We start from the raw sequence: 24,822 nt of genomic DNA on the forward strand, positions 1-24,822 counted from the left end.
GAAAAAGGTCAGTGGCACAGGTATGTATTGTAACATTTGGGACTCCTTAAAGTTGAGCAGATAAGCACAGCAAACATTAAACGTCTCTGGCTTGACAGAAATAATAGGCAAAGCTGAAAAAAGCCTGCTGACAAGAGGAGTGGGTGTTGGTGGGTGACTTGCTGCAGTTTTAGAGCTGTTAAGTGTAGGTTTTTTAGCATTTTCATTATTTAAAAGTGGAGTGGTAGTTTCTTCACTCCCTCTGAAAAGTTACTAATTTACTCTGAAATACAGGGTAACCCACAATGATTTAACAGATTTGTAATGTGCTTTAGAGTGATTTCAAGTAACAGATGCCCTCCTTCTCTCCAAGCTTCCCACTGTCTCAGCTCTGCCCTCACTGCTTTCTCTGTGTGCATCTGCACCAAAATGCAAAGCGGGGGCTGCCCCACGTGTGGCTTTCATCTGTCTGGCTCCAGTGTCAGCAGGCTGGGTGGCTTTGACCACGGGTGGTCATACAGGTTTTCTTCATCCCCAGTGTCCAGAAATAGAGGCTGAGTTAGCCACATTTGGATGTTGGGATCATAGAGCATAGAGTCATTCAAAAGCGGCTGCTTTGCAGGTGCACCTTTAGAAAAACCCTGACACGCGGAGGATGCCTTTTGCCTACTGTGTGGAAAGTGCCCTGTGGAGCACGGCCAAAGATTCTGATTGAGGTCCCCAGGATGCCCTTGGAATACAGGCAATATTAGATAATCTGCAGTTATCTGTGTCTGATTCAGAGAAGGCAGCCGAGATGTTTTCCCCGCGGACTGTCCGACAACACAGGCAACCTGCAGGGATGGGAGGTGGTCAGGGGATTCTCACCAGTTCTCAGCCCAAACAGGTCACAGCTATCTCCTGCTCCAGCCCATTTGTGCCTCCACGTTGCTGTGCTGAATAACCATGTCTATGGCAGGATGCTTAAGCCAGAGGTCCTTTGGATGAATGATATTTAAATTTGATGGAGGCTTGCTGAGGAGGAGCTGGCCTTGCATGTGCTCAGAGAGGTGGTTTGTGGTAAGGAATTGGGACCTGGGGCTGAAGCCACAACTTCCAGGACGAAACCACAGACTTCACACAATGGCCATGGCCTGCCCATTTGCCTTCGCAGCTGAAGGTCTGTCTCACCACACATGTGCTGTTGTCTGCTCTTGTCATTGCTGTTTGAGGGAAGAATCTATTTTGTTCAATAGAGCTGTCTGTCTTAGTTTAATTTTATTAGCTGCTGCTGATTTGTTATTCAGTGTATCCATGAGTCTGTTTAGTATCAATAACAAAGGGTAGAAATACTTGAATAGAAGGCTAGGTGGAAATGCTGAGATTCTGGAGGACTCCGGTTTCTTTTGCTCTTCATTTCCGTGTTCTAGGAGGCCAGGAGAACATTTATCCATTCATAACAGAAACTACTCCTAGCTGCACAGGCCTGAAAGAACACTGCAAGTTTCTGTTGCTCTTCTGGTGTGACTGGTATAGGTCACGTCTTCTAGCAAACATGAAGGAAGAAAGCTTTTGTTACAAGGAGAGACAGTGAGTTTGTGCACCCAACCTCTATTTGGAAGAATATTTTGTTGTGAAACCTTTCTCCTTCTGGAAGCTTGAGCCAACTGTTTTTGATCTGGGATCCTACAGAGTGGGTAAGCAGGGCTGTATGAGGCAGGTTAGGTGTCACCCTCGGGATTTGCACACATAATGCTCCTTGACTTGAACTGGGGAAGAGCCACGTTGTTCACTTCAATTTTTTGTCCTGGAGAAAAATGAATGCTGTTCTACAGAAGCTTTAATTTCTTTCTTTCTTCCCAAGTAGATGATGACTAAAGAAGGCCTGAACTGAGTATACATATTCTTATATTTACTTGAAATGAATGTAGCACATAACTCTTACTTTAGCATCAGTGTGGAACACTACTGTGAACAGATTTACAATGTCTGTCTGTTCATTACCTTGGCATTCTGGCATTTATGCTCATTCTTGCACCAATATTTGGAAGTTTAATGAAGCCTAATGTCTGAAAGGTGAGTAGGTAAAAGGTAGACACAAACCTATTCCTTTTGTGTGCTCCATAATCTTCTTTTAGTTCTTAAATCTGGTTTTATTCTTCTGATTCTAAGGGTCTCGGCACTGATTTTTGTTCTGGTCTGTGTGTCATCAGCAGGAGTTATTAGCTGTGTCCTAGTTGCATGGTCCTTTGTTGCTGGATTGAAAAGATCTACTAACTTCAACCGTGTGTTTTTAGACTAGAGGCTTACAGAAAACCTTAGCTGTGTTTATACAAGAGCAGATTTAATCTGGAAGACATCGAGAGAAACTAATAAAGTACTTCCTTGATGTGATTTTTGGAGTTACTCTGTGGGACTGGATTGTGTGTTTTCAGGTATTGGACAAAAGGGCACTTGAAAGCCTAAAGAAGGTTAAGTGTAGACGATAATGAAAATATTCTTGGTATTTATAGGTTGGCTGATAATGTCAGTATATTAAAGTGATGTGAAATATCTCTTTCATTTCATGGACAGTGCCTTACTGTATATAGTTTACTGTAATAACATGATCCTTGGTATACATTGATTATAAGTTTATCTTTTTATAAAGTTTATTAGTAATCAAATTGCCTTGAAATGCCTTATGAAAAGGATGTTTATTACAGAACACTTACAGTTGCTACCTGCCTAGTGGTATCTCTGTTATAATGACCAAAACAAAGAAAATACATTTGGAAAAACGTGTGCCAAGCAGAGAGGTTTGTGAGGGTTTTTTTTTTTGTTAGACTTGCTGGAAACATTCGTCAACAGTTGGAGATGTGGTCTTTCAACTATATTTTTTTTTTCCGCACAGATTATATGCAAATTGCAAGATTCTTCAAGCATAAAGTAATATGCCAGGAGTATGATGTTAGTGTTTCTTTTAATAATAATAATAATAAAAATAAGTTTGGAACAAGCACCTTGTCTGGTGAATTGCCTTCCTTGTCATTCATCACTGTGTACCATCTTTGTAGAACTGCAGTAACTGGAAGGAAGGAAAATACTGGAAAGTGTTTCTGTCATCGGAGCTGGGTTTGGCAGAGAGTTTTGCCTTCCTGGAAAAAAAATGCTGATTTTGATTCTTCACTTTGCCATCCCCTTTTTGTGCTGTTGTGTACTGAACTAAAGGAATAAAAGTGAGCACTAGATGGGCTGTGGATTCCCTTTGGACCAGACTTTAGGAATCTCTGCTCTGGCACACATTTTGGTGTTACTTTTTCGTGGAGGACTTTATTCACAAAATGTCAGAACATAGTCTTCCAATAAGATTTTGCATAGTTTGATAAATGTTTGGATAAATTTCATGCCATCTTATCAAAGCAGACACAGTAGTTCTTTCTTGAAAAACTGAGCTTAAATGAAATGCTCTTTTATGTTGGTGGGATAATAATTAAGACTACAGATCCAAATCAGTGGTTTGTTATTCTTTTGCAGGAGTAGGCTGAATCAAAGTCTCTGTCAACAAGTAGAGCTGAAATACTGAATTAACATACCAAATAACACATCAGAAGTACAGCCTTCTCCTCAGGACAGTGCTGAGATGTACCTTGCTCATAGAAGCTCTGGAGATGTTGTGGGACTTGGACAAACCCAGCACATCCTCGGGCTGCAGGGATGCTGCTGCTCTCTGAGCACTGCACACTCCGGGTGTGTTCTTGGCTGATGGAAATCTGCCTTTTTTGGGGAGCTTTGTGGTATGGGAGACAGTCACAGCTGCTCAGTTAGGACAGCTTAACACTTGTGGGGCAAGATTCAGCCTCTGTTCTCTTTTGCACCTGTGAAACTGGTATAATATTAATTAGACTGTCATCGGGTTTCATTAGTGAAGCCACATAAAAAGAGGAATGGCTCTTTAGGGATGCTAAAACTTAGTATGTTGGTTATATTAAGTGGGTGAGCAGAGATCAGTAACCATGAAGACACTGCTTTTCCAGAAATATGAAATGTTTATGTAAAATATCTAGGTAAAATCTGAACACAAATTTGATTACTGCCTGCTAAAATGATGATCTCTTCCCTTCTAAACAGGTCTTCATGAGACCCCTGCACCTTCACCTACCTTCCTGAATGGATCTGACCACCAAGGGAATCTGGCCCACTGTATTCCTTTTCTTTCTGGGCAGCTAAATGAAAACCATGTGTCTTCTGAAGAACAGTGACTGAAAGAAATATTGATGTCTGCCAGGGCATCTACAGAAAAAGGATAAGAAAATTACTACAACAGGGGACACAAAGGAGCTTTGTTAACTCTTTCTTGTAGGTTGTATATATTAATAGTAACAACTAACGTTTTGTATTTTTTCAGAGAAACACACAAGGCTTTGAATTGCATTGTTTTAATTGCAGCTAACTGAATGAATGAAGTGGAAAATTGCACACAGTACTTTGATTGTCTAACTGTCTGTATGTGAGGCTTTGGGAACAGCTTGTTATTATAAAAGAACAGCACTAACAAGAAATCAGCTAACAAATAATTGCTAGGCTGAGGGGCAGTTTGGGCAAAGCTGATGTTTATTTATAAATTATTAAATAAAAACACATAATTTGTGGATCATCTCTCGCTGCCTCCACACTTCATACATTACTCATCTTCCTAAATTTCATATTCTTCAGGACATTGCTTCTTATATTATAACCAGTGCAGGCATCAAAACCACCCACATCCAGGAAAGATGCTTGTTCTTTTGTTACAATGGTATTTTTTGTTATGGGACTCATGTGAGAACATGAGCCTTCAGTTCAAGGAGAGAACTCCTGAACACTTTCAAAGGTTGTTGTATGTGCTTAAAATACACAGGAGCACCTGGGAGTCTGTTCAGGTAGCCTGAACTCTGACCACTGTTTCCTACTGACTAGTACCTTTGGAGATTTACAGTCATCCAATACCCTAATCAGAAAGACTTAAGAGCAATTTAGACATTAAATTTAGCAGAGTTCTCAAAGACATTGGTTATATAATTCTTATCAGTTTTGGTAAGAATAAGGTCACCTCTGATTGTCCCTTCTGGTTCCCTCTGCACATTTGATGCCTTAGTACCTTGGGAAACAGCCACTTTGCAAGACACAGAGAAGAGGTAGGTGGTGGTTAAACTTACCAAGAAGGTGGAAGGTACTTCATCCTCTTTTTTTTTTTGCTACCAAATACTTATTCCAGCTCTCCTGGGGGACAGAGCCGCCATTCTTTCCTTCAGCATAGATCTGTGGGCTTTTTTCTGTGGTAAGCAGAGATAACTCCTGTTGCTGACCCAGCTCTTCACAGCTGTACACCTTTTCCTCTCATTTCTAGGCAAGAGCCAATAAAGTGAAATTATTAGGGGTTAGCACTCTGAGCCTTTCCAGCTGTGTGGAAAGAGCGTTCTCCTCTCCACCTTTCCCTTGGCAGCTGAGGAGATGATTTCTGGGGCCAGGCACAGCCCAGTTCCTCGCTTCGCTGCTGTTCTCCAAGGGCAGGAGCAGGTCCTGGTGGCTGTGGCACCCACAGTCAGGTACGTAGACCAACCATTAATAGTCTCTATTTCAGAGGACCCCATTTCTAACCAGGTGCCTCGATGCCTAAGACACGTGTCCTACAGATCAAGAGGCCCTCAGTGTTCTGCAGGAGGGTCTGGGGATGGAAAGTGCCATCACCTGGGCAGCTGGTGCTGCTGGACACCCCTTTGAACTCACCGTGCTGCTATGTAGAAATGACATTCATGCTGGACAAACAAATCACAGTATTAAACCACTTAAACAGTGTTTATGCAACTTTAAAATGGTAGAGGCTTTTATGACATCATTTGCAGGCTTGTTAAAAATTCTGTGTCCACACTTAAGTGATGTGAAGATCATGTCACTACCTACCTAGTGGAAGTGAGACTATGTCATGCAGAAGGTGCTCGAGAGGTTCAACTGGGCAGAGTTTAGCTTTGCACAGCCCTTGCCAAGAGTTGTCTGGTCAGTGTTTTTTGAAGTCCATCCAAGCCATGAGCAGCCAGTTTCTCCAGGAGAATGCAGTGGGAAACAGTGTCAAAGGCTTTACTGAAGTCTAAGTACACAATATCCACAGCCTTTCCCTCATCTGCTCACTGGGTTAGCTTGTCATAGGAGGAGATCAGGCTGGTCAAGCAGGATCTGCTGACAGAGATCAGGATGATCTGTTCCATAACCTTTCCCAGCACCAAGGTCAGATTGACAGACCTGTAATACTTAGGAAATGAATGTAACTTTTATCTGTTTACGGGTTCTGCATCATTTGTAAGATGACCTTTTCCCACTGCACTGAATACTTTCCTGTTTTGCCTTAATGATGCACACGGTATCGGGCTGTATATATTACTTTACACCAGAAATCAGTTTTATTTCATAAAAGTGGCTGTTTATAGAGAAAATTTGCAGATGAATGCAATTTAGGCAGATGTGTGACAGAGCAGTAGAATAAGTAAAAGCCTTGAAATGTTTCACTTTGTTTCTATAGACTTCCTTTTATCTCTGGCTACTAAAATTAGGCTGTCTGCATAGATAACCTGTTTCCCTGTTGGTCCTTCAGATTCCAAGTGTGTTCAGTAAACTGCTGAGCTGGATGCATTTAGGAGGGTGGGCATGGTGCTGATGTCTTTGCAACCTGAGAAAATGAAAATCACTTTGGACTAGTATGCTCAGTGTTTTTAGGAGGCTTTTGTAGTATGAGGAGTGGGCAGATGCTGGAGCAGGCATGTAGCCTAAGTAATACTCTATGGATCTTCATATAGGTGAGGCTACTATAGGGTAGGTTGGTGCTACAAGCAGCAGTTCCCTTCAGCACCGTGGAGCCTGCTTTCTTTGGAAGGAGGTAGAAGAGAGGAGATGGAGCATCTGCCATTTACACCCAGGCTTTCCTGTATTCAAGGAACCAGCAGAGCAGCGCAATGCACTCTGGCATTGCCAATGCAGCATCCTAGAGAAACAGGTGGGTGTTTCATTTGAAACATGTTGCTTTCTCTTTTCAAAGAACCCTCCCCGGGCCTCCTGAATCATATGCTTCTGTCCTCACCGAGGAACTGCAGAAATACCCAACCATGCAATCTCCCTTTCACTCTCCATATTCTTGGGAGAATCATGGACAAACAGTTCCAGTAAAGCTGTTCATGTGCTTAGGTAGTCAGACTCTGTCTGTCCAGACATCTCTCCGAGATCAAAGAGCCAAATCCACACTGCAACACTTCTGGAGCTCCTGTGTTTCTCCATGTGGACCTTCCAGCCTGTTAAACGTCCCTGGAAGAGCCCTGCTTTTGCACTTGGAGGCTGTGGTGTACAGAATGGAAAACTATCCAAGTGTTAGAATAGTAATTCCATAGAATTCCACAGAGCTGTGAATCCCTCTCTGCAGTGAAGTCACTCTCGCAATTCTTCTCTCTCTCCCCCAATGCAAAACTATTTGCTTCAGTAGATCCCTGACTACATTGTCTGTGTGGCCCCTACTGCAATACCATCCAAACTGTTTAAGATCCTCTATTAGTTTTCCTTATGCTATTGACAACGCTTAGAGAAGTGATACTTGGGGAAACATTAAAGCAACCAAAGAGCAACTGGGGCTGTAGAGCACACTGAAGGAGCATTGCCGCTGCTGTCCTGGGTCCCCGGATGGGATGTCCTAAAGGCTGCAGCTGCTTTGCCGTCTTACCTTAACTCTCCAAACAAGGGTGGAGAGGAAGGGAGAAGAGAAAGATGTTTCCGCAGCGATTGTGACATGCTGTGATATGCAGATTCCCTCTCCCTGCCCTGTGACAAGCATGGTGTAGGCCACAAAGTGCTGCAATCCTTATCGGGGCTTTTTGGGCTGTCTTTTAAAATAATTCCACCTTTGCTGTCATGTCTTCCTCCCTCACTGGAGTGAGGACTGACTAATTAGCAGTGGTTCAGTGGCAGATGTTATTGTGAAAATGGTTTGACGGTGATCTAACTGGGAATAAAATCCTCTTAAAGGTCCGGGGAAGCATTTTCTAACCTCTCTGTGATACAGGTTCTGTTGGCTGGTGCATGAAACCAGCCTACACAGTCCTCAAAGGATGAACCCTGTTACTTGCAAACGGCTGCTTCTCTTCTGAGATGATACCCGTGGGTCTTATAGTTGTGTCCTCTGCTTGTACTCACTGGTGTATTGAAACCTATAATGGCATTGACTGTTTGGTATACCTAGTAACATTTTCTAATAGTAGAATAAAATGCCAGGGTTGGCGGTAGTTACCTGCTTGACTCCTCCAAACACAGTTAGCATGCCATCAACATTGGTTATTTTCTTCGCAGTTTGAAATCACATTAACATTAGTCATGTAAGAGGCTATACTGTTTTGAAATAAATATTTATCAACATATCCTATTGTGGTTTATTTTTAGTCTGCTGATGTGTTTGACTAGTATCTCATATGACCATGACATTTGTAAACAGAGCGGGGAGGGTGTGTCACTGCCCTTTAGGTTGGTGTTTTCCCAGTAATTGTTATCAGATCATGATATTCACATGTCAGACCCCCAACTCGAACAGTGCAGACAGGAGACCTACGACTTGATTTCTTGTGGTTACCAGCTTTTCCGGTTACTTTAAATTTGGTTTTCAGAAGAATTATTCAGGTGTGTAAATGCCATTTGAGGTGCCCATGCGTGTGGTGCCTGAAATTCAGCTATTGCTGCAGAGAGGTAGTTGCCTGCCAAATGTCCTGTGCCACAGTCTCAGCCCTATGCAGGCACTGCAGGTACCCAGAGGTGGCTAAATTGTGTTGGACAAGTTGTCCAGGCAACTGGCCCTCATCCTAGGTTAACTGTTTCCCGTGGATGTCACCAGGGAGATACCTTCAGCATGAAACCATCTGGTGACACCTTGCAAGGAGATCCTTGTGCCTCCCACTAGGCAGGCACAGGTTTAGTCCTCTGAGTTACTCCTGAACTACTGCATCGCTCACTGCAAGCTTGGTGATTTGGGCAGCCTCCAGGGAGAGATGTACATCCTTCTCCTGGATACTGTTCGGGAAGATTTCCTCACACGTTTGAGAAAAAGCAGTGGTCTTGCCAGTAGACGATAGGGAGAAGCCTGAAAACTTTGTTAAAACTGCCATGCTTTCAGGTGCAATGAATTTGGCTTTTTCTACAACATTTAAATTTATAGATGTAAGTCAACTGTATCCGTTGTTTTGAGACTCGTAGAGCTGTCGTGCAGGAGATCAGTGAGCAGTTCAGAGGTGCATGGGCTGCAGCTTGGCTAGCGGTGGTGGGCTGTGAGAGGTCGCGGCGAGACCCAAGAAAGCCATTTGGTCTCTTACATCTCTCCTCATTTCTGATGATGAACTGTAGAGACAGAAAGTGTCTCTCACATTTATTGTGGTACTTTCTCAGTGCTGTACTGGTTTTCTCCACTGTAATTTCCGCAGCTGTCACAAGAATGGAACAGGCTTTGAGATTGTGGGGATGTGTCCTTCTCTGTCTGAGGTGACGTTTGGGAACTAGCTGGCAGGTTTCGTGCCCCAGACAAGAGGCTGAGGCCACCAGTGGGGACAATATTCCTGCAATCATTGCACAGCAATGGTGGGGCATATCCTACGTGTGGGCCTACTGCCTCCTGCTTGTCCCACTGCTCACAGATGCTGTGCCTGTCAGGTCCTTCCTTCCAGGTTGCAGGAGAAAGTAAAACTGAGGGCCCGCTCCTGTGAACGGCCAGACTGCCCAGGAAACATGTTTAACTGACCATGGATGGTATTTTCAAGGCAAATTGAGGGATCTGTCTCTGCTCATGAGTATTTCCATCCCACCACAGATTGCTGCGCACCTTCTCAGCTGGTCTGAGCACTCACGGGGGCTGTGCTGTGTCAGAGTGCTTTCCATGCCTTGCCTAGCCTAGCTGATTGTGGCAGAAGCCTGCTCAACCTCTACAGAGAGATTTAAGTTCCCAAATCCCTTTGGCTGCTTCAAAAAATCATAAGCTGCAAAAGCAAAAAAAAATCTGGTGGATGAAATGACGAGTTAGGTAGTTAAGAATATACTAATGAAGAAATGTAGGAAATAGAGAGTCAACCAGCTTGTTGCCTAGGAGAGGAGGATTTACGGGATGCTGGAGTTCCTGCTGCCTTAGGAAATACTGTGATGACAGACCAGCAAGGCAAGAGAGAGCACATCACTGTCACATTGATGGCGTGGTGCAGACCTCAGCTGGGATGAGTGGGTGGCATCTATCGCCTTTGCTTGTCAAACTCCTGGCCACCAAATAACGAGTTGCTTGTTAAAACCTTTCAAAATACTTCACAGGGCATGCATTTGCCCATGCTAATTTAACTTTTTTTTTAAAAGCAGCAGTGCTCAGACAGTGTCTGTTATCTCGGGAAGGGTGTCTCCAGCCCCAGTGAAACTGGGGGGCTACGCAGAGGCACCTGTGCTGGTGGGGAGGTCGGTGATTACTGGGCAGCCCAGTTTCCCTTGGTTCACAGGGCATCCTGACTGCCTCTCTGTGCAAACCTGGCCGAGCCGATGGCAGAGTATGGCAGGAGGATCCTCACTCTACTCCCCACCTTTGGTTTTACCCTGAGGAATGGAGACTTCAAAATCCAGAAAGGCACTGCCTTCCACCAGCGCTGCAAAACCAAAGACAAATGCTAATTGCTGAAGCCTCTTTCAGTATGAATGGGTATACATCAGCTCCTGAAAAATGCACTTGCTATTTTAGTTAAAAATAAACAAATCAATTCTTGAGCTTTTGAGCATTTAAGCTTCCTTAAGTAAGCAATAGATTCTTCAAAAGAAAAAAGAATTACTAGGAGGCAATCCAGAGAGTTCCATTAAGCAGCAACACTATGACACCCAGATGCAAATTTTAGTTCTGCCAGCATTTCCCAATATATTCCTAGAAAATTCAGCTAAATCCTTTGTAAGACAAGAATTATGTTTCAGTCTGTTCACACTGTACTTTTCTGATAAACCCAGAGTGATGACAGGTTTGTTACAGATGGAATAAAATTCACCTTGCAGATGGGGTAATGTGATAACTAATTAGGTACAATGTTTTTGTAGTGTTTTTGATGCAGCGCAAAGGCAGGTGCTATCAGTTCACTGGTTGTCTGAAATCACTGAGGGGAGCAGCATGTCTTGAAAGAATCAGTTGCTGAAATGATCTCGTAGCTCATTTGCATCGAGTGAAAGGATGGTGCCATCCTCAAGTTCTTAATATTTCTATCTGTCCTCACTGAACCGAGAGCGCTGGTGGAGGCACTGGCAGGTAAGCACTCCTGCTTAGAGCCGGTTACTACAGCAGCATCTCCTCCTTGCCAGGATACACTGGATGCTGGAAGGAAAGAATAGGGAAGGTCCCAAACAGGCGCTTCTTTCAAAACAAACAAAAAATACCCACCAAAGTGTTTTGTTTTGTTTTTTTTTTTTTCAGTTTGTGGCAGTGAGGCAGCCTTAGCATCTGTTTCATGGAAACCTCTGCAGTTGATCAAGACAGACAATGAGTAAGATCGTCCTCTGCTCATGAAAGCACCTTCTTTCAGAGACCACTGCTTGCTCCTGATCTGCTGCTAATTAGTCTCCGCCCTGTGATACTGAGTCATTATATTCTTTGCCCTTTTCCATGGCTGCTTTTGATGTAGAAACTGAGACAAATATTGCTCCCCTGCTGGAAATCATAATCATGTCATCAATTTCATCAGTACCTGTAAACCCAGGCAAGAAGGGAATGGACTTTTTTTTTTTTTTTTGCCAGTGATCACTGATGGGAATGTTTTAAAGTTCAGCCATGCTCCATGTTATGGTGACGCACTGCATATAGCATCTGGCTAGTTTCTGCAATGTCACAAATTATTTTATTTTTCAAAACAGCAAAGCTATTAAGCAGCCTTTAAAGCTACTGTCAGGGAAAGGTGGAGGAGGAATTCCACACTTGAAGCTCTTCAGTGCTTCTCTCTGTGTTAATGCTTGCCCACAGCTTGAACAAAATGCATTACCTCCAGCCCTGACTTCCCAGTTCATTACAGGATTGTGCAGCACATTGCCCTACAGCTTTCCTGTATCCCCTTGTTCTATGCATCGCTGGATTAAATGCCTCCTGCCTGATGTGGCAAGTTCTGTTTTGCTTTGTTTTTTTGGTGGAGGAAGAAGGGAGCAGGTTGCCAGGGTCACCAGCGTCTTTCCCGGCACAACCGACTTCCCTGATTTGGCAGGCATTACTAGCATTGGGCGGTTGTTGAGAACGTGCCCTTCTGCTGAACCGCACTCGGCTGAGGCTGGTTCAGGCTTGGTGCTGTGACTCAGATGAGCTGGATACAGACCCTCAGGACTTACAGAAACAATTAGATTAAGATGACCAAGTTGGAAAGTTGCTTAGTGGGTTACTGTAGCAGATGTGTGTGATCATCCCATTGCGCCTTAACCCCTCAAGTAGGACAAGAGCCTCTCAGCAGCGTCCACTGTGATGGGATGCAAATGCCCAGGTAACAAGAGTAAAACTGAAGTGGGTCATTAAAATCTTAAAAAACATTGAAATAGTTGGACACAAGTTGCCCAAGAATCCATGTCTCCTGCTGTATTGTTCTGCCCCACTGTTATCTCCGAATCCCCAGTATCTGCTGTTTCCCTTTCTTCAGCACTTTGGGGCTTGGTGGCATCTTACCTTTCCAAAAGGGATTCTCAGTTGAAAAGTGTAATTTGCCTGGATGGCCAGTGTGTGCCTCTGGGTTGGTGGCTGTGGTGAGGTCAGGATTAAAAAACCCCAAAACGTGGCTGAGCCTTTCTGCCTGGGCAGTGCAGGGAGTGTGAGGGTGCTCTCCTAGGGGCTGGGAGGAGGCTTCCAAGTCCTGCCACAATAGAAAATTCCTGCTTTTTTTTCTTTGCTGGGTTCCTGTTGGAATTAAGACGGCTGTGCCATCCTGGTGGAAGTCATTCCACCCATTACACACATATTGCACTGATGAAACTGATGGTGACTGTCTGAAAAGGCCACATAGATGGTGACAATTGTCAGTGATGGAGGGATAAGATGATCGTAATAAACTGATTTTTCTGTGGCACAGCAATTATAAGAGTTGTAGTAGCCCAAGCATCCGATAGCACCCTGAAGAATGGAGGCTTTTTCTGTTCTTTCTCCATGTTTGTCTCTTAATAAACATCTGTTGCAATAAAAACAAAGATGCAGGAAGAGAGTAAGAGAAGAACCATCTGCACTCAGGTGAAATGTTAAAATAAAGGCAGCTTTTTTTCAAACATGCTTGGTGAAATGGTTCTATGGTAACCCTGAGAATCCCAAAAGAGACAATTCCTCACCACTGAATATTTTTTCCTTTGGTAAAGTCTTGGTATAACTCAAATAGTCTCTGACCTTACAGTACTAGTTTACAGTATCAGTAGTTTCCTGCCATGACTCAGTGGCTGGAACAGTAATATCTGACAGTCATTTTTGTTCCTCTCTCTTTCCAGATCTCTTTTGAAGATTCTCAGAGTGGGCAGGGGAGATGAGTGACAGATATAGGCCTGGTTCTTGCCCTTCCTCTTGCCCCCGCCCCCTGCTTTTTTTAGAAAAAATAAAAAGAGCCTACTCCTGCTTTTTCTGTTCCTTTCAGTCCTCTTATCCATCCAGCTTCCCTTTCACACATGTCCTTGACCAAATCTGACTTTCCTTTTCATTCCTGCTGGTGGTGTCTAGGCCTGCTGATAATTCCTGGGAAATACTGAGCTCATTCCCTCCCTGGCTTTTTCCCCTCACTGGTACTTTTCTGCTCTCCAGATCAAACCTCTTTACATCCTCCCTTCCTCAGCAGTTATCTTGCTGAGCCTGCACTGCTATAATAAACTCTGCTACCAGCAGAGACTGAATTTTGTATAGTCTGGGCTGGAAATGGTGTATAGTTAAGGCTGGAGTAAAAAATTGGCTATAAGATTGAGGGCAACCTGGCCTTGAAGGCACTGCTTCATCTTTGGGTGGTCCATAGCTGTGCTGATGAGGGATAATGGAATAAGGCAATGGCAAGTGCCACTTGTGTGGAAATGGTCCTAATTCTGCCCTATGGCCTTGCTGTCACAAGGTCCCCCTGCTCCAAGGCTAAGCAGCAGCAATTGTTTATTCCTGTCAGTTGTCACCAAGGTCTGAGATCTTCCCAGGAGCCTAGAGTGAAACCCTCCTGCTTCTGCACCCTCCAGCCTAGAGGTGGCTGAGCCACAGGGTTAGGCCAACTAGGAGCAAGGAACATGTTTCATTATGTTCACAGACGTAGCCCTTCGCTCTCCCTGCATAAAGTGTAAAAACCTACATGTAGTCCTGACTGTGCTTTCTGACCCTTTTTAACCTTTCAGTCTGGACAACAGAGCAAAAGGCCTTTCTCACCAAAGTTAAGAAGAATATTTCGGAGTCTCCATGTACCGGTACCAATTTAACTCTCCCAGATTTTCCAACACAGTGTAGTAATCCTGGCTTTGCAGCTTCTCTTCTGGAGACCTCTAGCCCTGCACTTCTGAACAGCACCCTGGGAGCTTGTTTGAGACTGCAGTTAGGAAGTCCTTTGAATTTTCAAGTGGTGGCCCTGAGCCAATCTTCTAGATTGGCAAAATTATTTCATAATTTGAGTTCTGTACTTTTGTGCTGAACTTAACCCTTGTGTAGGCTGTGGATTAGAGGAACCCATTTTTACTGGGAAATTTAGCTTCTCAGGTCTTGAGAAGCTAATCAGGGCTCTGCCGCATACATTCAGGAGATGTGAATTTGGGAGGCTGACAACAGATAGGAGTCCATTTCAGGTCAAAATTAAGTGAGAAGTGTTTTAGTCTACCAAAGGCCATCTTCAGCTTCGGATGGTCCTTTCAACTTCTATCCAACCCCAGCAGGTCCACAGGCTGAGAAAGTATCTGTACTCAGTAGAAGTCACTGATACGTGGAATTGTTTGTCCAAGGTTACCTCTTCAGGGCATGCAAAGCTGAGGAACAATTTCTGATATGCAGCTTGTCTGTAACCCACTACAGAGAACCTGAGTAGATGAGGAGTATGGCTGCAGCCAAAATTAAGCACAGGGTATTTGAATCTATTATACTGATAACTGTCAAGTTGATCATGTCTGTTGCAGCCTCCGTTTCTGGGAACCTTCATGCTAAGATAGGCAATGAAGTAGAAATATATTTCAGGCCAAAAATTTGAGGGAAAGTCCACAGACACCAATCTTCCACTTTTCCAGTGGGACATACACAATTTGGCAATGGTCCTGGTTTTCCTCAACAGAACCCTAGCTCTATCCCTAATCTGTTATCAGCTGAGGAATATGTCTTGGGCTGGAGAATCGGAAGATGAGTGAGACTGAAGGCACTCAGGCTCTCCTCAGGGGATCTTCAGGACTGTTCATTGCTTTTAGTCCTGCAGCTTCTGTTATGGGGAAAGAAATTAACTCAGATTTTTGAAACTGAGTTATAAACCTGACCCCACTCTAGACACCATACCAGCAATGTCTTTTGGGCCAAAATTACTTGGAAGCTGTCACAATGTTTTGTTTAGGCTATGGCTTGAAGATGTTTGTCAGAAAAAATTAGAAAGAATTATTGCAGGTTACTGAGATCAGCCCTTGGCTCAGCTATGCAATATTTGCTAATAGGAGTTAAAGTCTTGTCTCTGAGACCTACATTCAGGCAAACCCCTAATTGTGAAGTAGACAACAGAGCAGAATAAAAAATGCTTTTCATAAAAAAATGTGAAGTAGTAATGTTAGAGTATGTGGACCAGACTTCTCTTTATCTTGCAGGACTTTATAAAATCAACTTTTTAGCTATACTCAAGGAAACCCTTGGGTAATTGTTTGGCTGTGAGAGGTGGAATGCTTTTCAGGACTATATGAAGTAAAAGCTAGTTCAATTTGCTTCTATGTGAAACAGTAGAGACCAACCCAATAGAAAAAGAAAATCTTTCATAAACTCTGTAACATGGCTTAGAAACCTCCACTTTTGTGGACTCTTCCTTGTCTCTGCATGGATGTCCTTGTCAATAGGAGCACCATTTGGGACCCCATGTCCCTGACCCATGGTGGCAGGAGGTGGGGGGTGCACTGCCCGTGGAGCTGCTTTCTCTGCATCCTCTTGGCAGGCAGAGCCGGCCGACAGCTTTCCAGTTATGGGAGAGCACATTAAGCAAAAGAAGACTTTTTTTGTAAGCTGCTTTCAGTGTCTCCAGACTAGATGTAAACAAATGGTGAACTGCTGCGCTTTGAAAATTGCTTTTTTGTTGTCCTTTCCTATACATCTTGGATGTTTACTTAACTTTTTTTTTTTTTAACAATATGTGCAATTTCCTATGAGAATTTAGCCCTTCAAAGCCCTGTAAGACGTTTGTGTATGTAACTATTTTTTTAAAAAAGCAAAGCCACTTCTCCGACTTCCACTTTCCCATCCCTAGCTGTTTCCACCAGAATCTCCCTGTCCAACCGAACCCCGGGAGCTGCGAACACACCTTGACCTCGGGCACGTTTCGGGCCGGGAGCAGGCGCGATGCTCCCAAGCGCGCGTCCCGCTGTGCACCCCTCGGCAGGTGCGGCCAGCGCTTCCCCGGGGCCGCGCCGCCCGCCTGCCCGCCCGGGAGCCCCGCGCCCGTCGCTGCCCGAGCCGCCGGCGCCCTCTCTCGGCTCCGCGCCGACCCCGGCAGCCTCGGTGACCCGGCGGATCCCCAAATGTTGAGAGATCTAGTGTGCTAGAAGGAATAGAAACCACCTGAAATTTTAGATCTCAGTTAAGTTGCTCTGGACAACAGAGAGGCCACTGCTGGGAAGTAGGTAGTGGGATTTCCCTTGCAAACCCTTTGCTTGATGGCTCCTTTTCTCCAGTTACTTCCTCAGAACTAAGTTCTGTCAGGGAAGGTCGTTGGAACAGGCTGCCCAGGGCAGTGGTGGAGTCACCATCCCTGCAGGTGTTTAAAAGGCCTTTAGATGAGGTTCTTAGGGACATGGTTTAGTGCCAGGTTAGGTTGTGGTTGGACTAGATCTTTGGGGTCTCTTCCAGCTGAAATGATTCTATGATTCTAGTAAGGAGACGGCTTATCAACGCCCTGAAGCCTGTCAAATTCATATAAAGATAGCCCATTTGAGGGAAAGCCCTAGGGAGCTCTCAGGAGACATCAGATACTGAAAGTCAGCAGACCAGGTCTGGCTGATTAATAACAATAACCAGTGATCTAAATTCTCTACTGCAAAGCACTCTTCTATCTAGCCTGAAATTTTGGGTTTGTTAATTTTTTAAGTAGCGTGTGGTTGGGAGTATTAGTCATGCTAATTTCAGGAAATCTTTTCCGTGTGCTGCTGTCTCCAAATTTAATTTTAATGTTGAATACCAGGATTTGCATGTGAAATCTGTTATGGTCCTGAAGACTATAAGAAGGTGAAACCAAATCCTGTGATCTCAGCAGTATTTTGTGATAACAAAAGTAACAGGCCTTTGCTTTGTCAAACACTATCTTGATCATATTAGGCCAAAGCATTGGGGAATTTCAAAGCAGAAGTCAGACATCCCCTTTGGATCTTATTGCAGAGGTGTCTGTGCATTTCTATAGCTCAGTGCTGTGGTTACCTGCCTGTCTCACATTTTTTCATGCCTTCTGGTCATCTGGAGTCACAGCCCCATAAGCTGTTCCGAGGAGGATTCTCACAATGTGTTGGGTGCTTGAGCCTGATGCTGTACTTACCGTGCTCCAAAACCACTGATCCTGTGAACAGACCATTAGTCTGGCAGCACATAAAAGTAACTCACAAGCATGAAAGAAGGTTTATAAGTGGGTACTACATCAGCCATGAAAGCAGAGAAAAGTACTGCGGTAACGTGCCCTGCTCCAGCGTCTCTGTCTGAGCCGTGTGGCACTGCTGGGTGAGCAGGGCTGAGGAAAGGAAAGAGAACCTGAGCGGCAAGTGATACAGCCAGGAGCCCTGACCTGGGTACGGTCCTGTCTTGTTTGCTGGTATGGTGATTTATTTCAGTATTTGTGGAAGCTTTCAGTCAACACATGGCTTTTAAAGTGAAGGTGTGGAGGGTTTCACCCTGTGTAGAACAGCTGTTTCCAGCCCTTGCCAGGGGCATGGTACAGGGCTGGAAGGCATTGCGTGAGGTACAGGGCCAAGGTCCTGCCTTGCTCTGAGGGAAAACTCCACAAGCACCTGGGATTTGGTTTATTTTGTCAGCACGCTTTCAGGTTAAAGTGTGAAGTACTGTAGTGATTGACAATATTTTATACTTTATACCGTGCTTTTTATTATAGCTAAGATGGAAGTGAACAGTAAAATCTTCCCCTTTGCTCATTTCTTCTTTTTAATACAGCACATATATTTCTGCTATAGTTGTTGCTATAGATCCCGTGTTCATCCCACCGTTCCTGTGCCAGTAAGGGACTGTAAAATTAGTTTAAGAAGTCACCTGAGAATTTCGGTATTGTGGCCCAAGTTCACAGATATCCAGGTAGAACTTACACCCCAGTGTCACAGTGGGCTTTTGCTATTCTCAGGGTCCTCTGAGCTTTGCTGAAGCCAGAGCAAGTCCAGCAGCTTTCCAGTGGCCACAGGGTCTGAGATCTCATACTGAAATTCTTCCTCTTACCTGGTTGCATTGAGATGTGAGGGCTAGTGAGAAAGACACCGTGTCTGCAGGACCAAGTGGGAACCATAAACCATGCAGAAGCTTTGCCTCATTATCCCAAAGATCTTTTGGTTTTAAACAGCTTAAATAGCAAGTAAAACCTCTTTCTTCTGCCTGAGAACTGAAGTGCTTAAGCAAAGGACTGTCTTGCATGGAGATGTTTGTTCTCCGAGTGTTTCCATGCTCCAAAAAGGTATACGAATTGCTGTGAACCAGCTCTTTACTGGGGCATATTCATTTCCTAAATGATTTTGCTGGCTTTTGGGCAAATTTTCGGACTTTGTTTTTGCTGCATGTCCTTCAGTCCATTGTCTTGTCTGCTAGCAGGAGGTGGAAATAATTTTGGAGAAAACACCTTTGCAGTTTGCTTTTTTTTTTTTTTCCTTCTGTTTCCTACAGAGAAGACCAACAGGGCCAGGAGGGTTTGAGTCCTTAACCTGTTGGTCTTCAGAAGCTTTCTCTCCATGTGTTCTGGAGGCCCTGTTTCTCAGCCATCCGAGAAAGCAGAGGATGGAGGTGGTGGAAGGTGGATTTTTAGCGCAGAGTTTGCTGCACAGACCAATATACCAAAATACAACCCAGTACAGTTTGTCAGGGTTTGGTGTGTCACCTAGTAACAGACTTTGCAATTAGATCTCTCTTGCTCCCACATGTTAAAAAATCCTCCCGACCTTGGAAGGGCTCTGCTGCTGTCGCCTCCCTTGGAATTGCTGCTCTGGCTGGCAGGCACTGAGGGTTTCGTGTTGAGACCAGTAACACCAGTATTTCAAAGCCATGGAAATCTGGGGCACGCATCCTCCCCAAATGGCTGCATTTGGCATCTTCTCCTCCAGCATCTGTCAGGGATGTGGTACCTGTTTCTAGTGACCCACTCTCCAGTGGGAACGCTCACAAGCTGGGAAGCATAGTAAAGTTTGCTTCAGAAACTCTAGTCGCTTTGGGTTGATGGTGTCTTAACATCTGAGCAGCAACCTAAATATTTATATATGTGTCTACATACAGCAAAGCACCTCGATAGTGGTAAATCATCCCAGTTAATGAATTTTCAATGTGGCTTTAGGTAGCTGTTGTTTTTCTAAACAAATGGGTTTGCTGTGCATGTTTCTCCACAAGGGATGGTTTGAGCAAAGTGCTGCTGACAGTTGTGAGCAAGTAGCAGTGCCACTTCAGATGTTTTGTGTCCCTTTGATGTCATGTGCTTTGTGGTAACGCAGCACAGTGGTTGTTAATGAGAAAGCGGGGTGCGCCGGCTCCTGTCATTCCCGCGTGAGAGCTGCCGGCGCTTGCACGTGTCTTTAATTCTGTGTACGAGCACCCTGCTGAATCAGTGGGCAGCTTCAGTGAAACTCTTTCGAGTGATTTGTTTTATATAGCAGCGAACAAGCAGCCTGTCTCAGCACAGCTTCAAAGAATGACATTTTTAATATTTTGATTGACTTGATTCAAAAAGGGATGAGACTCCGGCAGTTACTGTGGTAGGTGTTACCAGTGATTAATGTCTCTTACTTTAAATCCAAACCTCTCAGCTCTTTTCATACATTTTTTGCTAGCAACAGCAGATCCTGTGCCAGTCTCCCAGGTCTGAATTTCTTGAGGTGCAGATACTATTGCCAAATTTGGTTTCTTGGCAATTTTGGGCTTAGGAGTTCAGCTCTGACTACATGTTCAGATCCCTGAGTATTCTGCCTGGAAGTTGTTGATCTGTTGAGCTGATTTATAGAATGTGTTATTCTGCTTTCCTGCGGCATTTTTACTGTATGGAAAACATTTTGTGCTTATTATCACTTGCCACATGCATTTAATCTATTTTGGGTAATTCTTCAGGGCCCATCACCATGGTATCCTAGCACCAGTGAACATAATGCCGATATCCATTCAGTATGAACTGCTGATGCACAACTCCTTCTAATATTAACACAGCTTTGTTATGTTACTTATTTTTCATTTTTCAAATCCAAGGCATTTGTGCTTTAAAGAAGAAAACAAGGCTTAAAACTAAGACCACGTGTGCTGTAGACGGAGCCATTTCTAAATGGCCGAATTGAATTAATGAACCAAGGGAACGAGACCTGCCTGTAGTAACGCTGGCTACGCGTTGTCTTGTTGGTGATACACTTGAGACGACGTGGTTTTTAAAAAAACTCTAGTGACACAAAGTGGCCCGAAGTGCTGTGGGTAGCTCTGTTTTGTGGCACTATCTAAATATTTTTTTCCTATGTGCTGGATAGTTTCGAGTCTGTAGAGCATGTAACACTCAATGTGATGAGGGGCAGTGGTGTAACACACAGGGGGAGATGGTCAATAGGCTTGATGCACAGCAGTGGATGTACACCAGTACGCTTGGTGCATGCCAATCAATGGCAGAATAACAGTTCAGGGATTTCTAATTTTGTCTGAGCTCATACTGTAGGAAAATGAAGTGCTTAAGAGACATAAGTGATGAGTGTGTAGAAGATAACACTCTAACAGGTTGTGATTCAGCTCTGCTTCTTTCAGCATAACACAGAAGTTTCCTAAGGTAAATATCTTTGTGCAAGACAATAACGTGCACATTTAACATGTTCAGTGTTTTTCTTATTACCTACACTTACCTCTTGCTAAATCATTATGCAAACAATTCTGAACTAAATGCTTCACAGATATGAATGAAAACAAGGTGGTATTTATTCCCTCAGCACGTACAAGCTCAGGGTGTATTTAAAAGACATCAAAGAGTGCTGTGTGGGAAAAATGTAAACACCTTTGGATCAAAACCAAACCAGTAACCTTGTGCTGCTGCAAAAGGCTGTGGTGGGAGCTCTCTGGCACCCGCTGGGCAGGTGAGTGGGGAGAAGGCGGCTCTGCCAGGTGAGTGGCACGTCCTGGTGAGTCTGAGCTGTGTTCTGCTCCTTGTGCACCTGTCCCACCAAAAGTGAATGGGTGGCTTAGTATTTTAAGGCCAAAATCCACAAAAGTCCCAAATGACTTGTGGGCCAACAAAACATCTTTCTAAAACCAAGCCTGTTGTTCCTCCTCTAACACTGTCAGATAGCCCCTTGCACTTTTTGTGGGCACCTTTGTACTACATCCCTGTGTCAATATAAGGCAAGCGACATTATATTTACATGTAGAGCTCTGTGGTGAAGTGGCTTTTTAAAAGTAACGTGTATTTTCATTATATGCCTGGAAAATATTTATAGGAGGATGGTTAATCTCTTGGCAGAGGTTACTTTTCAAGGTTTCTACTTTAGCCGTAGGTGTCCAGTCACTGCTAATTGCCCACATTCATGGCGAGGGAGTGGGTACATCTGAGATGTCTCGGGGCTGGACAAGTCATGTTCTGTGTTTCCAGCTACTGCATGTCGCCCCATGATTACCAGGTTCTTACAGGAGTTAAGTTGTTGTGATTGAAAATCAAAGCAAAACCAGAAACTTCAGCATTCAGTATCTAGGATGGATTTAGATGACAATGAACTGTAAAAAGTAGCTGCTGCCCATGCAGGCAAGTACCACCTTTGCCAATAAAGGCACTATTTCCTTTCCTTAGCTTTAAATTATGCCCTTGTTCTATATAATATTATCCTAATGAGACTAAAAGAAAGTTTAGCCTTTCCAGCATGTGCTGGAACTGCTGTTTGCAGAGTTCCGGTTGACTCTCTAATTTCTGCGAGTGTTACAGTCCAGAGTGGCGTAGCTCACCATCGGTCAGGAGAGATCATTTCTGTGTAGTCATGGAGCTGGGAGCACATCGAGGACCTCTTTGTCAATAGCAGGATCAGTATTATCTCTGATTTCTGAAGGGTGCTTGACCATTGTTCCTGGATATTAGAAGCCTTCCAGCTTCCTGATGCAAGCTGTAGCTTTTCTCTACTCCCTTCACCATGAAGAGGGTTTAGCTCATGTCTGAACTGTATCTTCCCAGCTGTGCAATAAACTCATCACTTCCTACTCTCTTCTGTACATTATGGACATTAGCAGGTAGAGTCTTTCTTTCATCCAAGCCACAGGCTTTATTTATCCTCAAACAGCTTTCATGAGTTTCCCAGTGTTCATTTCTTTAGATGAAGTAATCCTGTCTTCTTCCCTTCTTCAATGTTAGTACTGTTTTCTGGTGTTTTAATTGTTCTTCTTCACTGGATTCTTTCCCGTCATTCCCATATTTTGTCAGGTTCAATGCCCAGCCATTGAAACAGGTGTGGAGAAGATGGGGCCTGGGCGCAAGGCTGTGTGCACTGGACAGGTGATTTCATGAGCATTGAAGGCTTCTAGCTCAGTCTGTTCATGTCCATGCTGTGTTTGACTTTCTGCAATACTGTGGTGCAACTGACTTCTGGTCTCCCCTGTGACCCATCCTTCTCTGCAAAGCTGCTGCCTGGACATAGTTGTGAAGCTGATTATTCCTGCCTGGCAGAAGCATCTTTCAATTTTCCCCGCTGAGTTGCCACCCCGCTTCCCTGAACATTTCTGCAAGCAGTCAAAAAAGTTAAGTCCAAACCTATCCTCCAAGATACTGACAGTCCCATCTGTCTTGCCTCCTAGTTCATGGTCCCTTGAAAGACCATGGTCTCATTTCTTCTGCCTGTTTGTATATTTCTATCCTTACTGCAAAGCTTGAACAGTAAGCTACAGCCTTAAACTGTTTGCTTATGGCATCGTCAACGTAAAGTAAAATTGATCTGGCTAACATTTATTTTGGCGAGTAATGGCTGGAAATGGTCAGGACTCAGCAGTCTCCCACTTATCGTATCCAAGAGCTCAAATCTCATGAGCAGCAGGACCTGAACAGTCTAGCACTGGCATGTAAAATCCCAGTATCAATAGTAAAACACCAGACTAATCTACCAAGTGGCAAATCAGTTGTCCTTTTCGCTAATACTGAAACTAGGTATGTGTTTTGATTCAAAAAGGCAATCTAGTTTGAATCTGAAACCAACTTTCATTTGGCAGATATGTCATGCACTGATATTTATTATTTTCAATCTATTACATGAAATTAATACAATTTCCATTTAAAAGGTTCACTTTTTCCTCTCTACCTTGCTCCTGCCGGGCTCAGGGAAAGCCTGCCACGTAGTGCATATGAGGAATTCACGCTGAACATACAAGCATGGCTGGAAGGACCCAGTCTAGTGCTCCTGGTCTATGACACACCATACATTGCAGACCCACTGCTATTGGCTTCACACAGTGTCCGCTGGAGTTTGGTGGCAAATAATTCATTGGGAGCAGCTGTAGCTGCGATAAGTGCTGGGGGCGACTCAGACTCCCAAGAGCTAATTATAGTATTTTTCCCTGGCCAAACGAGTGCTTTTGCTGGCTTTTGTGGTTTTGCATTTTGGTTTTTTAGTACTGCTTTGCTGGGGCGCTTGCTGCTTGCCATTCCGGTGATGTTTTGGTAACATATATGTTGTTTTGAGAGAAGATTTTTATTTCTGGATAATACCAAGCAGTGGTCTGTCTCCTTGCAAAGACTTGGGAGGACATTTCGGAAAACCTAAGGTGACTCTAGTAGGTGTGACCTGTGTGTTACACAGCTCTCTTGCTCATTGTTGTTTTACCAGCTGTGCCCGTCTGCTGGTAACCTCACAAACAATGTCCTCGAAGGGGAATAACAATTTACAATGAGCTTCCATTAGGTGGTGGAGCGCAGTGAGCTGTGATCGTGGCCTCTCCTTCTGCCATTTGCAAGCTGGCATCTTTTTCTGAGCAATGCCTGTATTTTATCCTCGTGTTCAAGCTCTCCACATTCTTCCATTTTCTGTCTTCTCCATTGAGAGTCCAGAAATAAAATAACCTCTAATCGTTTATTCTGTAACTATATAACTGGAAATGTAAGTGTAAAGGGAAATGTAAAATCTCTTCCTGTTGCTTATTAGTCAATATAATACATTTTCTAGTCTCAGAGAGATTGCAGTAATATTTTATGCCACTTTTTCTAACCTGCTTTCTCAATTATAAAATCCCTTGGAGGAAAACTTTTCAATTCACTCATCAGAACAGTCAGAGTTGCTTTATGTGCTGTTTCCATTTTCATTACTCAAGTCTGTATCAGGAAGGGCAAAGAATAACACTTGTATGAGTGTCTGTTCTCAGCCCATCAAGGAACACAGCAAAATTTAGGCTGCCCAATTGCTGGCTCAGCCAAAGCCCAGGGCTCTTGTACTGTTCAACTCTGCATATTTTTATCAGCTTGTGTTTCAGGCTTTCTCTGTGTAAGAGTTTAG

The 24,822-nt window shown here is 43.9% G+C and overlaps 1 long non-coding RNA gene across 1 annotated transcript in view; it reads left to right on the forward strand.

Moving 5' to 3' along the window:
- The window catches only part of LOC136104501 (uncharacterized), a 45,088-nt gene extending 40,106 nt beyond the window's left edge, over nt 1–4,982 (forward strand). Inside the window, exons 9-10 of the long non-coding RNA XR_011740257.1 lie at nt 3,475–3,687; nt 4,069–4,982. This is a non-coding gene — a long non-coding RNA (uncharacterized lncRNA). The remainder of the gene's footprint in view (nt 1–3,474; nt 3,688–4,068) is intronic.
- The last annotated feature ends 19,840 nt before the right edge of the window (nt 4,983–24,822 follow it).

The sequence above is a fragment of the Patagioenas fasciata genome, chromosome 8, assembly GCF_037038585.1.
Source record: "Patagioenas fasciata isolate bPatFas1 chromosome 8, bPatFas1.hap1, whole genome shotgun sequence".
Taxonomy (NCBI): domain Eukaryota; kingdom Metazoa; phylum Chordata; class Aves; order Columbiformes; family Columbidae; genus Patagioenas; species Patagioenas fasciata.